Genomic DNA, 13,398 nt, shown 5'->3' on the forward strand with positions numbered 1-13,398 from the left:
CTAGAATTTATCGTTTTACTTATTAAAAAATTTTTTAATAGTGAAAATGTTTCATCTGTAAACGGTTACTTTTATGGCCGTTGACCGCGTGCCATTTCAAATAAAACTCGATACTGAACTAACCGATATATCCATTCCCCTTGACATAATTTTCTGTTTTCTAAGGGGATTTCTGCATATGTATTTAGACCACTAGGGTTAAACCACTTCGCTTTCTGTCATCAACTGTAAACGTTTGGGAAAAACGATCAATAGTACGGTAAACAAACATGCTGGAAATTTTTTGAAAGCTCATAAATTTAACTTGCGATTTTTCCACACTTTTGAACAGCAATCACCGCAATAAGATTTTCTTTAGCTTCCCATTTCATTGTTAGTAAACAAAAGCAAACACTGAACTGATTATTACATAAGATCAGACGCTGCATCAAAATTATAATAACAAATATCGGTAAACTTTGCAACAGATTTTATTGAAAGAGGAATAAATTGAATAGCAATGCACATATCCCTAAATAAAGACTTCTTGCAATAAATTCGATGGAAAGTCTTGCAAGTAATGCAGTTCTTAATAGCGTGGTTATGTCTCATCTATATTAATATTCATTCTTTGGTTTGAAATTTTCAGTCTTCAAATTATCAAATATTTGTTACATAAATATTTGTTTCAGATGTGACTTTATATGTAATAAAGGATGGTTTTCGAATTATTAAAATAAAAAATCATAATTGAACTAAATTTCATATTTCGCAACTCAAAATCGCAAATATTTGTCTATATATAAACGTGAATATATCACCAAAAATAAAATCTCGGAACCAAAATTGTATCCTACATTTATTTGAAATTGGTTCACGTATATACGGAATATTTATTATATTTATGGTATTATCTGGAGTAATAGACTTACACACTTAACAATACGTCAAACTTAAAGTCTTTAAGGTAATAGGCCGGTGTGACGGCCGAAATTTTTACGTTTTTTCGTGATAATAATATGCGATCATTTTGTAATTTCTACATTTTTACTACTTTCAAGCATACAAAGAAATTGTTTTTTACTTAATTTTTAATTAATTTGTTCATAATTTTTTGTGTTGAAGTGGAGTCCTCAAAGGAACGTTAAGCGGTTTCGGAGAAGCACGCAGCCTTTCTTAGTCATCTGAAATACAAAAAAAATCGCAGAGATTATTATTATTTATAGTTTATGCTAGCGATAGATAAAAAATAAAATAAAAAATATAAATAACTTAAATAGTGGACTTGTGAATAAAGGTACTGAAAATCGATTTTTTTTTTTGCTAACAAATTGTTTAAAAAATTAATAAATTATCAAAAAAATAAATGCTTCAAAGATGCTTCTATATCTAGAAAAATATTTTTAGCCAAATCGGTTAAATATTTTTTAGTCAGAGTTTCCCCGAAATTTTCAAAACATAGTTTCGAGAAAAACACGTTCAAAGTTTTGACAACTTTCAGTCTTACATGCAATTACTTTCATACGCACTACGTCGCGCCCTCCTTTTGTGTCTATCACTTCGCAAATATTGAAAATTTCGGTCTGGAAATTTTACAGTATATTTTTTAACAATGTAAAAAAAAAGATTTTTTAACCCATCACACCGGACCTTAAATTTTCAATTGTATTCTTCCGCGGAGACGTGCTTTCACTTCACTGCAAAAGATCACTCAACTGACAACAAACTTCCAATTTCAATTTAGATAATAGTTTACATCATAGATGCTATCTACTGTATAGTATATGCCACAACACCAACACTCACTTTGTCAATATCATTTTAAGAGGTTAGGGGAAGTCTGATTTTTCTTAAAGTGGAATCTTAAAAATATTCGTAGAAATTTTTAAGTAAGTCCAACAAACGCGGGTTATTCGATAATTAGCAAGGGGTTCTCAGCCGCTCTGGAACGTTGTGTAAAAGTTCAAATGCCGGTTTCTCAAAACGATGTTTTTGAAGCGGTGAATGAAATTTATACAGCTTCTTTTTTTTTTTTGGAAAGTTAATTAAAAAATATAAAATAAAACCCCAAACGGTGACTAGTTTATCTATTAATAAAATCATGTTTTTGTTGTCGCATTGATTTTATATGAATCTCCAAGGATTAGTAATGGTCACCGCAAGGTGCATCGGTTGAAACTGGAACAACTCGAAACCTTATTGGATGATGCTATGTTTTTACTTTTATAAAATAAAATAATTTATTGGCAAAAAAATTATTAAAAATTCTCTTTTTTTCATATTTCTGATTACACCTAACCCATACATGTAAAATCATATGTTTTCATATATAAATTTATCAAGTAACGGGTTACCATTTAAAAAGCCATAATTTATATTAACAAACTCTCAACTACAATTGCATACCTGAGTAAAATTCTTATCCTAAAATTCTTTAAATTTCATTTAGAACTCTCAACGCAAGATTATTGCAGCCCACTTATCCCACTCCCCAGTTAAAGTAAGTGAAAATTGTTGTCTGTCTGCAAGCCGCACCGACAATTCCGGGCATTTGAGTTTTCCTGTGGCAAAAGCGTTACGTATACGCCCGCGCGAACACACAACTGACTATATGTTGATGTGTTGGTAGATACGGCGGAAATGTGAAATTTTGAAACAGAACGTATGTCTGCCTCGAAGGTAAAATTTACATGCACACACACATACACATATTCACATTTTAGGCATTGGAGTTGAGCACAACAGTGGAGAAGTAAGCTTGAATGAAGTAGGCGTAGGGTGGCGCACGGTTGAGCTGGCAACCAGCTGGCTGTTTCAGGAGCGAAGCGCATGAAGCAACTGTGTACATTTTCCTACGCCCCCAGCGGGTGCTTATAAGCTCACATGCACTTGAAAATATTTTAACGCCCCAGTGTTTGGCACTGATTTTATGCTTTATAACTTCAATATCCGAATGGCAAATAAACAGGCGCATCGGCAGGAGTGAGCGGCAAAGTTTCAAAGTCGACGGCGGGGTGCCAGAGACTGGATGCTGGGCTATGTGAAGCAGACGGCAGGCAATATTGTTGCGCTTGGCATTGTTGGTGCTGTTGCTTTTATGACGACATTGGCGGCGAAGTGTTGCTGTTCAACCTGAAGGGGTTCGGCGTTTTCAAAGCGAGCACACAGTTTCACATGTTCGAAATTCGACAATCATTTGAATTGAGTTTTGTTGCAGGCGGTGTTCAACATGTATGGTGTTGCAATATTTAAATGCTTAGCCGCAAGCAATTTATAGGGATGAGATCGGGTATGTAGGAAAATTTATTGCACAAAAAGCATAGTGTGGTAAAAGAGAAAGGTGATATGGATATCTAGAGAAAATTCCTTAAAAAAGTATTATACAAAAGCTAGCAGAGTCCTCAATTTCAATTCAACTTATGATATGAAAAAATCCTTGTACGGAAACTTTAACTTAATAAGTAAAGTCTCTTAAGGATTAGTGCTCAGGTCAGGCCATGTTGCCGGTATACAATAAAGCGTGACAGTCAGATTAGTTGAAGAGGAAATGTGTACTTGAGTTGGAAAGAAATTATTCTTCCAGCTTTTTGTGAAAAGCAAGCTAGAAAACCTGAGGTTAACTTTAAAAAAGCACGACGACCGAACAGCTGGGAACACAATTATACTGAACTGCACCAGACCATTCGGTCTTGACACACTAGTAACACAGGGCATATGAAAAAGTTATTTTGTGGTAGTATTCATGTTGGACACACTAACAAGTAACATTTTAGGGGTCATCACATGGCACCTACCCTTAAGAGCCTACCTTCAGAAAAAATAATATCCAATGCGAAGCTCGATAAGGCTTAATTTGGTTACCACCAATAATTTGTTGTTGTTGTAGTGATTATCTGAACGTGGTTTGGAGGAAAGGTAGGTTAGGAAGTTGTCTAACGGTGGACACAGGACACTCTTTTTGGGCAAAGTTGGAACACAGGAAAAGGGATGTTAGATGATTAGAACTAAGTGGTTATGGAGAGAGTGGATTAGTGTCATAAGAAAAGCCTTTGCATTAAGGAAATATCCTGGTAAAGCAAGGCTTAGCCTAGATAAATATTAATCTAATAAAGAACAATATCCAGAACACAAGAGTCACTCGGGTTTCTCAAAACAACTCAAGTTCCTCATCCGCAATAGATAAGTTTTTAGCTCTCAGAACGTTATACCTGCCCGAGATGGTATTTTATAACTTTATTATATGTCCTCAAATACTCTGCCACAACTATGAGCAAGTTTTGTCCATATCTGCTCTGTTTAATTTAGCTTTAATAATACTAATGTGTTTTGAAAGTAAATCGTAAGAGAAGAGTTTAGCATTTCTTCAGTTGTAGGGGTTTTAACTGGTCATTACCCAATAGATTACCCGACTTTATTAAATCGAAGCCAAAACACTTCAGATTCCACACATCCAGGGAGCTAATGGGAATAGATATAAAAGGCGTAAACATATTATGCTAATCTAGCATAATATTATTCAGATTTCTTTTCTAGATATTTAAATGCCTTTTTCTAACATGATTATGAATCTAATGATAACGATAACTATTTTCACGCCTTAAATATTCTAAGCAGTTTCAAATTATTTGCTGAGGTTTCACAAACATCAATCATCATTTACCTCAACTTCAACCTTACGAATTCCTACTGGGTGTTCCAGCTTTGCTTTCCGACACGTGTGCGCGATTCATTTCGCTTACAATTTAAAGTCGTGAATTTTGAGTTTTCCTCTCCTTCCACGAAATGGACGGAAGAATTGTTTATTTGTTTCCTGCTCACACACCTTCATCATATTTCTTTCAAAGAAATGGTTCTGTATGTCCGTCAACGGGAGAGGTCTGCCTTTGAAATATGAAATATTTAAATATTTAAAGAGTGCTCAGCTTTACTCGGGGAAACATAAAAAGGTGTTACGCACCTGGAAGGTAGTCAGCGTGTATAAATACTTGCGCATACTTTTTTGTTTGTGTATAAATTTGCTTAACCTCTTTCGGATAATTGTGTAAGCATATAAAAAATATAAATAAAATGAGTTAAATGCGGAATCTGTTAACCACGCCGCCGATGGTAATAAGTCTTATTCGCTTTTCACATTGCAGCTAACCTGCTTCGTTCATATCTTCGTCTGGCAGACTGTTTGCAGATATACGAGTATGTGAGGATATATTGTTTGTCTTTTTACTGCGTAATCCATTCATCCTATCGCCCGCTTTAATGCCAAAAAAGATAAATGCTTTCGTAATAAAATTATGTGAATTTACTTATATATAAAACTACCTGAGGGACGGATATTTGATAAATGTACGTTGTATGATATACATAATAATCCATCTACATATAGATACTATATATAGATATAAATGCGTGTAGCTATGGTTCAGCTTCTATTATATTACACAAAGTTATTTATATCATAGGTGAAATACAACCACGTGAGCACATATGCATACATAGAAACTTTTGTTGCTTTTGCATTATACCATCATAATCCTTCATCCCAACTGGTGAAATGCAAAATTCAGCTATAAAAATATTTGACAAAGTATTTTACTACCTGTGGGTTATTTTACTGTGTTCTTTTACGTGAGCAGATAAATACCAGTGAAGGAATTTGATTGTGCCCCAACTGTTTCTACACTTTTTATGAGCAGGTATACATACACCTATAAATCTTTAGTAGTATTAGACGGTATGCATAGCTTAAGTATTCAGAGCTCGATTTTTAAAGTATCTATATATAGTAACTGATTGATCGATACTTCGTACTCGAAAGTAAACATTACACTGGTCTACAGTGGCTTTATTGCCCTAGATATTTATAATATCAGTTTATCAAAATTTTGAAAAATTAGGATCCATCTATTTAATGTCTTTTACAAGCTCTTCCTCTATAGTTTTCCAGTTAACAATCTCTTTTTAAGGATCAGCAGTAAACTGTCATAATAGGACGATTACATCAACCTTGATAAATTTCTTACATCACTTTTAGATACTAGTAAAACAGCTCTCTCTGTTTCTCATTATAACTTAAATTTTAAAAATACAAGCAAAAAAGACATTTGTATTTTTATTTGTCATTTGAGTCATTCACAATAGTAAACCTAATCAAAAATATGCAAAACAAAAACTTGGTTGCACTGAAGATAGCGGCTATACCAATTTAATGAAGATGGATCCGCTACCATAGTCTAAATTGACACTCATATTTGCTCTTAAATTTGTGAGCATATTTTTGACAATTCCTTCATAGTTTAGTGCTTTATGACATGGATAAAATGATCCGAAACTCTTTTATTTGAGAGCGTCCACATTTTGTATAACACTTGACAATGGGGCCACTAGTAAAAGAAATACGTTTTGAGATTTTATAATGTATTTCTTGGGTATTTTTCAGTTTCCATTTTACAGGAAAATATACATAATTATAATTAGTTTAACAAGCTAGATATCCAATATGACTTCTAAATATATGTACGTGTATATTTTAATCACAAAAGATTTTCTAAATTAACTTTTAAAACTAATTTGAACAAAATATTTTAATATTTCAACACACTTACAAGTTTTAAATAAGCTAAACATGAACATTACTTAGTTTTTATATACTGAATAAACAAATATATTTCGATAATTTATTTGGAAGTTAAAGTTTACATAACATTTGCTGGGAATTCTAGCCAAAATATGTATATACGTTGACAATTGGTACTGCTAAGCAAAACAATACTCTGCGAAAAAATACACGCTCTTTCTTAAAATCAAAGCTATATTAAATCTCTTTAAAGAAAGATTAGAAACACACCGAAAAGTCACTAAAAAATCTGATCTCACAAATAACGCACTGATTTAGCCATTTATTTCAGCAGGATTTTTGGTGGTAGTTCGTTGTTTTGCTTGTCATCTATTCAGTTGCTCATGAACTCGTGGTTTTTTTGGCAGCACTGAAAGTTCTCTCTCTCTCTCAGAAGGCAAAGAGAGCAGTTTCGGATCATTTTATCTATGCTTTATGGTTACCTAGGCTTGCTTTTCTAAGCTGCACTTTTCGGAACAGTTATTACTTTGATAAAATCTGATATTTTCTTCCCCTGATAGAGTCATCAATGTTTCTGCGCGTATGCGAATTACTTTTAAAACGAAAGGGAAATTTTTATTAAGTTGCAGAGAACATTTTGTAGATTGCAAGTCACGTTAGTTTTAAATATGTAAAGAGCTTGAGAGTGGGGATCACGTGTTGTTTATATACGTGGAAAAGGGAGCAGAACCCTAACTATGAAGAAACCAACCGAAAGAACAAATTCTCGAGGCCAATAGTCCTCCTCGCATCAATAGACATAAGGAATGTTTTCAATAGCGCAAAATGAATAAATATGATAGATGCTATTTTAAAGACAGTTGAAATGCCAGACGACTGCTAATTCATTGGGTACGTGGACGACATCGCTGCCGTTATAACAGCTCGTAATACCGACATAGCCAGAGGCAAACTTACAAGTCATGCTGCGAACACAAAAATGTTTGGACTCACACGGCCTTAGCCTAGCCGCAGAAAAACCGAGCTGATCCGGCTCACTAGGAAACACATCCAGTTGTAGGTGAAACCTCCGTATAAAAATGGACAACAAAGTGACGTACTGGGCTCAAATTCAGCACGCTGCTAAAAAGTCAGTGTCAGTGATAAGCTGCGTAATCTCAATACATCTACTCGCAAAGGAAGAAGAAGAAGAAGCACTGGTTATGGCAAAAAGATGGAACGGAAATACACATGCAAACAAGACAACAAGCAAGGAAGCAATCACTCGAAATTTGGCAAGATCGGTGGACATAGGAGCGCAAAGGAAGATGGAAATTGATCTAAGATATAGAGATATGGCAATAGAAAACAAGGCGAGGTGAACTGCTACCTAACACAGATGCTCTGTTTAACATGGGAAATGCCGAGCGCCCTGCATGTATTGACGGAGACGAACCACTCGATGATGCAAAATATACCTTCTTTAAGTCTCATCGATGGAATGAAGTTCGGAGAACTTTATAGAACAAAGTTGGAGAAGTAAACACGGAAAACCTAATGGCGAAAACTGGCAGCACATTGCCTCATACGTGGAACATGTACTATGAATCAAGAAAAGGGACATGGACGCTGACCCTCCGGCCAATTCATTTGGGCGCAGGGATAGTAGAAACTGACCCGCTGGGTCCTGCTTGGAAACCTTGCCCAATTTTCAATCACTTTTTACAATTGCTGCAATAGCAATTATCTGCGTAGACAAATGACTTCACACAACCCCATAAAAAATAGTCCGTTGAGGACACGCCACAAGCCCACGACGCGAGATAATGCACTACCAATAGTTTGCTTCAATAAATTGATTGTTTCGTCCATCATCCAACATCCTCCGATTCAGGCACGAAAAAGTAATTAATCACGGCTCTATAGCGTTCACCATTAACTGTAACAATTTGGTCAACTTCATATTTGAAAAAATATGGACCAATGATTCCCTCTGCCCTTAGAGCACACAAAACAATGACTCTTTGAAGATGTGACGTCACTCCAAATGCAACAATTTTGTTCATTTTCATAACCATTCAGCCAAAAGTGAGCTTCATCGCTGAACAAAATTTTCTTGTGAAAATTGGGATGAACTTTTCAGCCTGTCTGTTAGTACAAAATACATCTAACAATTTCTTTAAAATCGAAAATAGTCCCTATAGTCATAAGCTAATATCAGCAGTTGCTTTAAAATTCAAAAATTCCTTATATAACAAAGCAGAACTGAAATCACCTAAGTCCAACCACTATTCATCTATTATTTTGGAAGTCATATTCGTATTTATATTTTTGTGTTGTTACGAGAGCTGTTCGTCTGTTCCTTGCCACATATTTTGCATTTTCACTTTTGATTTATGTCTATCAAAGTGTGAATTTCATGCGCCAACAAAACATCACAAAACAATTCACAAAGGGAGTGTCTACTCAAATGTGTACGCAAACACACATTTGCTAGACCTGTATATACATATGTATGAACCACATTGAATCCGAAAGTATTCTTGGATATGAATATGAAGACGTAATTTCTCTTGTAGACATGCAAATCACTAACAACATTACTAACGAGCTTAGGAACAAATGTGTGTACATTCAACTGTACTCGAATTCAGTAAGAAATGAAGTAAAATATATTCGTATTGGTAGAGATACAAAAATTTTGAAGTAAAAAAAATTGCAGAAAAATTTGTTTGTCTGCCTTAAAGTCTAGGCAAGTACATTAGTAAATTGAAACTAATCTAATTTAACTTAAAGTACATGTTCAGCAAAAATAAGCTAATGTTATCACTAAGCGATTTCTTAATAAATTCGCAGAAACCACTAAAGGTCACTCAGATCTATACCTAGAGTAGGTCAGTAGAAGAATATAAAAGGAGCTAAAAATTGCACAAAAAACGTATATGTTCTGTTGGGTTAGGTTAGATGGCTGATCCTTCCACATAGCAATGGGAAACTGTTATGTACAGGTCTTTGGAAAGCAGATGAAAGGTTCCTATGATAGGAGCTCATCAGCCTTGTAGTTTCCTGCAATATCACTTTAACCAGGCACCTAAACCAGTCTAATTATGTAGTAACTCGATACCAGAGGTAAGGTATCTAGACATCCCTTCATTACTTCAAGGTTAATATCGCTGCCCTATTATCGGAGTGGATAGTAGCTTTATGGTAGTCACTTCCGCTTGGACAATACACAGTTGTCAGGAAGCCTTAAACTGAAACTGATGAATAGGTCCGAACTTCGTACTCTTCCACCAACCCTCCTTGCAAACCTTGATCCATCCATAAAAAATCTTACTGCCCTCTCCTCCAGCGAGTCCTTCCCTTCCATGCCTCTCTAGAAGGTATGTAAGCAGAAAAACGACAGTCTTAAATAAAGATGGACACAAAAAGCAGCTCCAATATCCACAAAAGTTAACGCTAAAAAACCACATAAAACGGAATTTTTATCTATAAATCGCTGCTGAATCTCAATAAAATGCATTTCTGAAGCGAATGGTTACTGGTGATAAATGTGGGTAACTTAAGACAACGTGAAGCGAGATCGGTCATGGTTGAACTGGGAAAGATGGGAATCATCCTCAACCCACTTTCAACAATTGGATCATCTGAAGGAAGACATGGCTATTGGCACACACATCCACATACCATAGCTGAACGCTTCTGGGCGGAAGAGAGGAATTGTGTTCCAGGATACAAGACAAGATAAGGGCACACACATCGCTAGTGACTCGCCAGAATTCACGTGAGCTCGGCTGAGAGGATTCTTTTTAAAACCACTCTAATAGCAGAGCATATACAGGCCTTGAGATCACTGTCAAGAAGTGCATTAGCAATAGTATTAACCTATTTCCATATTAAACTTGTCTGGGTATATGGTCACAGCGGAATCGTCGAAAATTGTAAAGCCGATTGTCAAAGTTGCAGTGAATAAGATGAGGTGGAAGCATCTAGACCCTTCTACCTTTCGCCAGACCAAAGTTGAAACATCTCGATTGCCATACATTTTACGAACCCGGCAAATTGGCTGGAACTGATATTAGCCGCCTCAATAAATTTGTGGCAGGCTGTAGGCATTGCGAATGCCTATTTAGCTAACCTAACTTATGCTAAGGGTATAAAACCAATCAGAAACTTTCTGTCCATATATTTGATATTTGAGAGCAATAATAATATTATATATTTCCTAGACCTTATATTCATTTCTTTCTTCTTCAAATAAATAAGTTTATATATGGCTTCTGAGGAACTTAAACGGTTATTTTCTAATGAAGTAAGTAAAAAATTAAGGTAATGAAAGATTGCGGAAAATATGAAAATCGAAAAAAGCATTTCTGTTAGTATTCAGAAAGCCTTACATTTTGTTTGCAATAGTTGTTTTCAATGAAAAAAATATCTGCTGAAACAAAGCGAATTATTATATAAATAGAAAATGTTCCAAACATTAATATAGTTTAGAAAGCGTACGAAAAACAATATCAGAAATCTTAAAATCAGGAACGTACATATTTTTATCGAAGATATTTGAATTTTAATGACAATAAAGTTCTCTTTGAAACAAAATGAAAACGGAAGCTTTTTGTCTAGAAAATATTAGAATAACTTAAAGGCTTTTAAGGCCTACCTAAATATAAAATATAATTAGTGATAACATTTATTTAATGCTACACCAATTACTTAAAGTACACCTTTTTTAAAAACATATTTTCTACATTAGCAATGTAACATAACACATTCACTTTGTACAGCACAAAAATAGCCATTACTTCCGCTATTATAAACCCATATGCAATTAGACAGCCACAGGACATCATCAGGAGCAACAAAGAGTTTGAAAGAGAACAGCAAAGTGGTTGCAGCAACCATAAGCGGCTTAACTGTGTACAATAAACCAGCACAAATAGACACATACACAAGCGAAGCAAACAAACGAACAAAATACTGTAATGACAACTGGAAATGTCACAGAAATATACAAAATTGATGAAGAGAAGGTTTGAAGGGATGGCAAGTATAAGTAGGCGTGATATAATGGAGCAGCCAGCGCTCAACAGCGACAATAATAATGAGAAAAACAGTTTCAACAAATGCAACAATAACAACAAACTAGTTGCTTTAATGCTGGCAATGACAAACATAAGTAGATAATTACACAGGACCGACAGACCGAAAAGGACACAACACAGGATGTACGCGGACAATGTAGTCAGAATACTTATGTATGAAAGCGTGTGTATGTATATGCATATGTATGTATGTATGCAGCTTATATGGGCAATTGTCGCATTGGCAAACCGCAAGCGGCTAAATTAGAAAATAAAAACCACAAGCGGAAAATTAAACCAAATCGTTAACTGGCGAAAAAACGATGAAAAAAAGCAACTCACGCGGGAAAAAAGTGAAAAAATATGGAACGATGGCAATATTTGAAAGGAAAAAAGCTGATATGGAAACTGCGAACGCTAGAAAGTTAAGCAAACAAGTGAAAAGCAAAAAAATGCGAGCAAAAATTGAAAAAGTCGAGCTTAAAGCAAAAGGACCTAAATGAAGGGTACAATAACGTATGAGCAGCGGCAGAGCGGCCGAGCGAACGCGTTTTGCTGCCACAGCGCGCTTTGTGTTGGTTTTTCATTATCGTGCGCTTTTTTGCTATTAAAGCAAATGAAAGGATGCATACGCGCGCATTTACACACCTACATACTTATAACTTTGCATAAAAGACTACACCGCCGTCTATTTAAATATCTATACAAATATACGAAATCATAGAAACTTGTTTGTGTGTGCGTATTTTTAGGTACCACAAAAGCACTACGACCACAACAAAAGCAACTAGAGGCGAAGGCAGCGCGGTAAGGAGCGCAGTCAAAGCGGTGAAAGCGAATGCCGTCATTGAAAATGCTCGTAAAAGTGAACCCTGCGGCGCTATTGAAATGGAAATGGAAATGAAAATGAAACTTTCCCGCGTCAGGTCGCCGTCCAACCCGCACACATACTCGCGTCTGCTAGCTTTTTTGCCAGCTCCGAACTCAGCTTACGTGATGCGGTGCGTCTCATTGCTGGACGCCTCATTGGTATTGTCTGCGCGCACATTTAAAGTGTGTAGTTGCTTGCGGCGCCTTGTGATGCGTGCGGTGATGCGAGACGCAACACGCGGCAGCGCTTCGAAATGAGATTTTCATGCAAATTCAGTCGCACTCGAATGTACATTTTTGCATATTTCATTTTCAAGTATGCAAAAGACTCAACTTTGATTTATGCTTACGCTGCAATGGCGGCAATGCGCGCCAATTTTATGTGCGCCTTAAAGTATGCTATGGAAATTTAATGTAATAACTGCGAATAGCAGTAAGTTCAATTTACTATTATTGGTATTTCACAAAAAATAAAAAATAAAAATCGGTGCAAAGAGATTTCACATAGAAATGAAGACTGTGGGGTATTGAGAAAATAACAGAAAATATCGGAGGCTGTATGGTAGCGGCCAAGTAGGGTTAGTTTTTAAAGCTAAATAATCTATTCAACTCATTTTTCTCACTGAAGAGTCCGATCAATATAAAAAATATTTTACAAACACTACATCTCAGACCATTGGAGATAGTTAAATGTTTCTTGTGGTTAATCAAAGCGAAGATGTTCTAAGGTAAAACGTTTATTTGCAGAAAGTTAGGTCGGAATCTCAATCAAGTACTCAATAGTCTCCAGGAAAGGCTTAGATAGCTTTCTGATTTTCAGCTAATTTTTCTGCTTCTAAAGATTGTTTGAGATTAGATAGCAGTTCATTAACCAATAACAGGAGTCGATATTGTACAACACTTTCAGTTTCTTTA

At 35.5% G+C, this 13,398-nt stretch overlaps 1 long non-coding RNA gene across 1 annotated transcript; it reads right to left on the minus strand.

Annotated features, from left to right (window-relative positions):
* Positions 1-932: 932 nt before the first annotated feature.
* LOC118680899 (uncharacterized) lies at positions 933-5,362 on the minus strand. Its single transcript, XR_011396044.1, has 4 exons — positions 5,296-5,362; positions 4,937-5,227; positions 4,640-4,856; positions 933-1,163 (listed from the first exon to the last, which is right to left on the minus strand). It is a non-coding gene; the product is annotated as an uncharacterized lncRNA (long non-coding RNA).
* Positions 5,363-13,398: the final 8,036 nt, after the last annotated feature.

This window comes from Bactrocera oleae, chromosome 4, assembly GCF_042242935.1.
Source record: "Bactrocera oleae isolate idBacOlea1 chromosome 4, idBacOlea1, whole genome shotgun sequence".
NCBI lineage: Eukaryota > Metazoa > Arthropoda > Insecta > Diptera > Tephritidae > Bactrocera > Bactrocera oleae.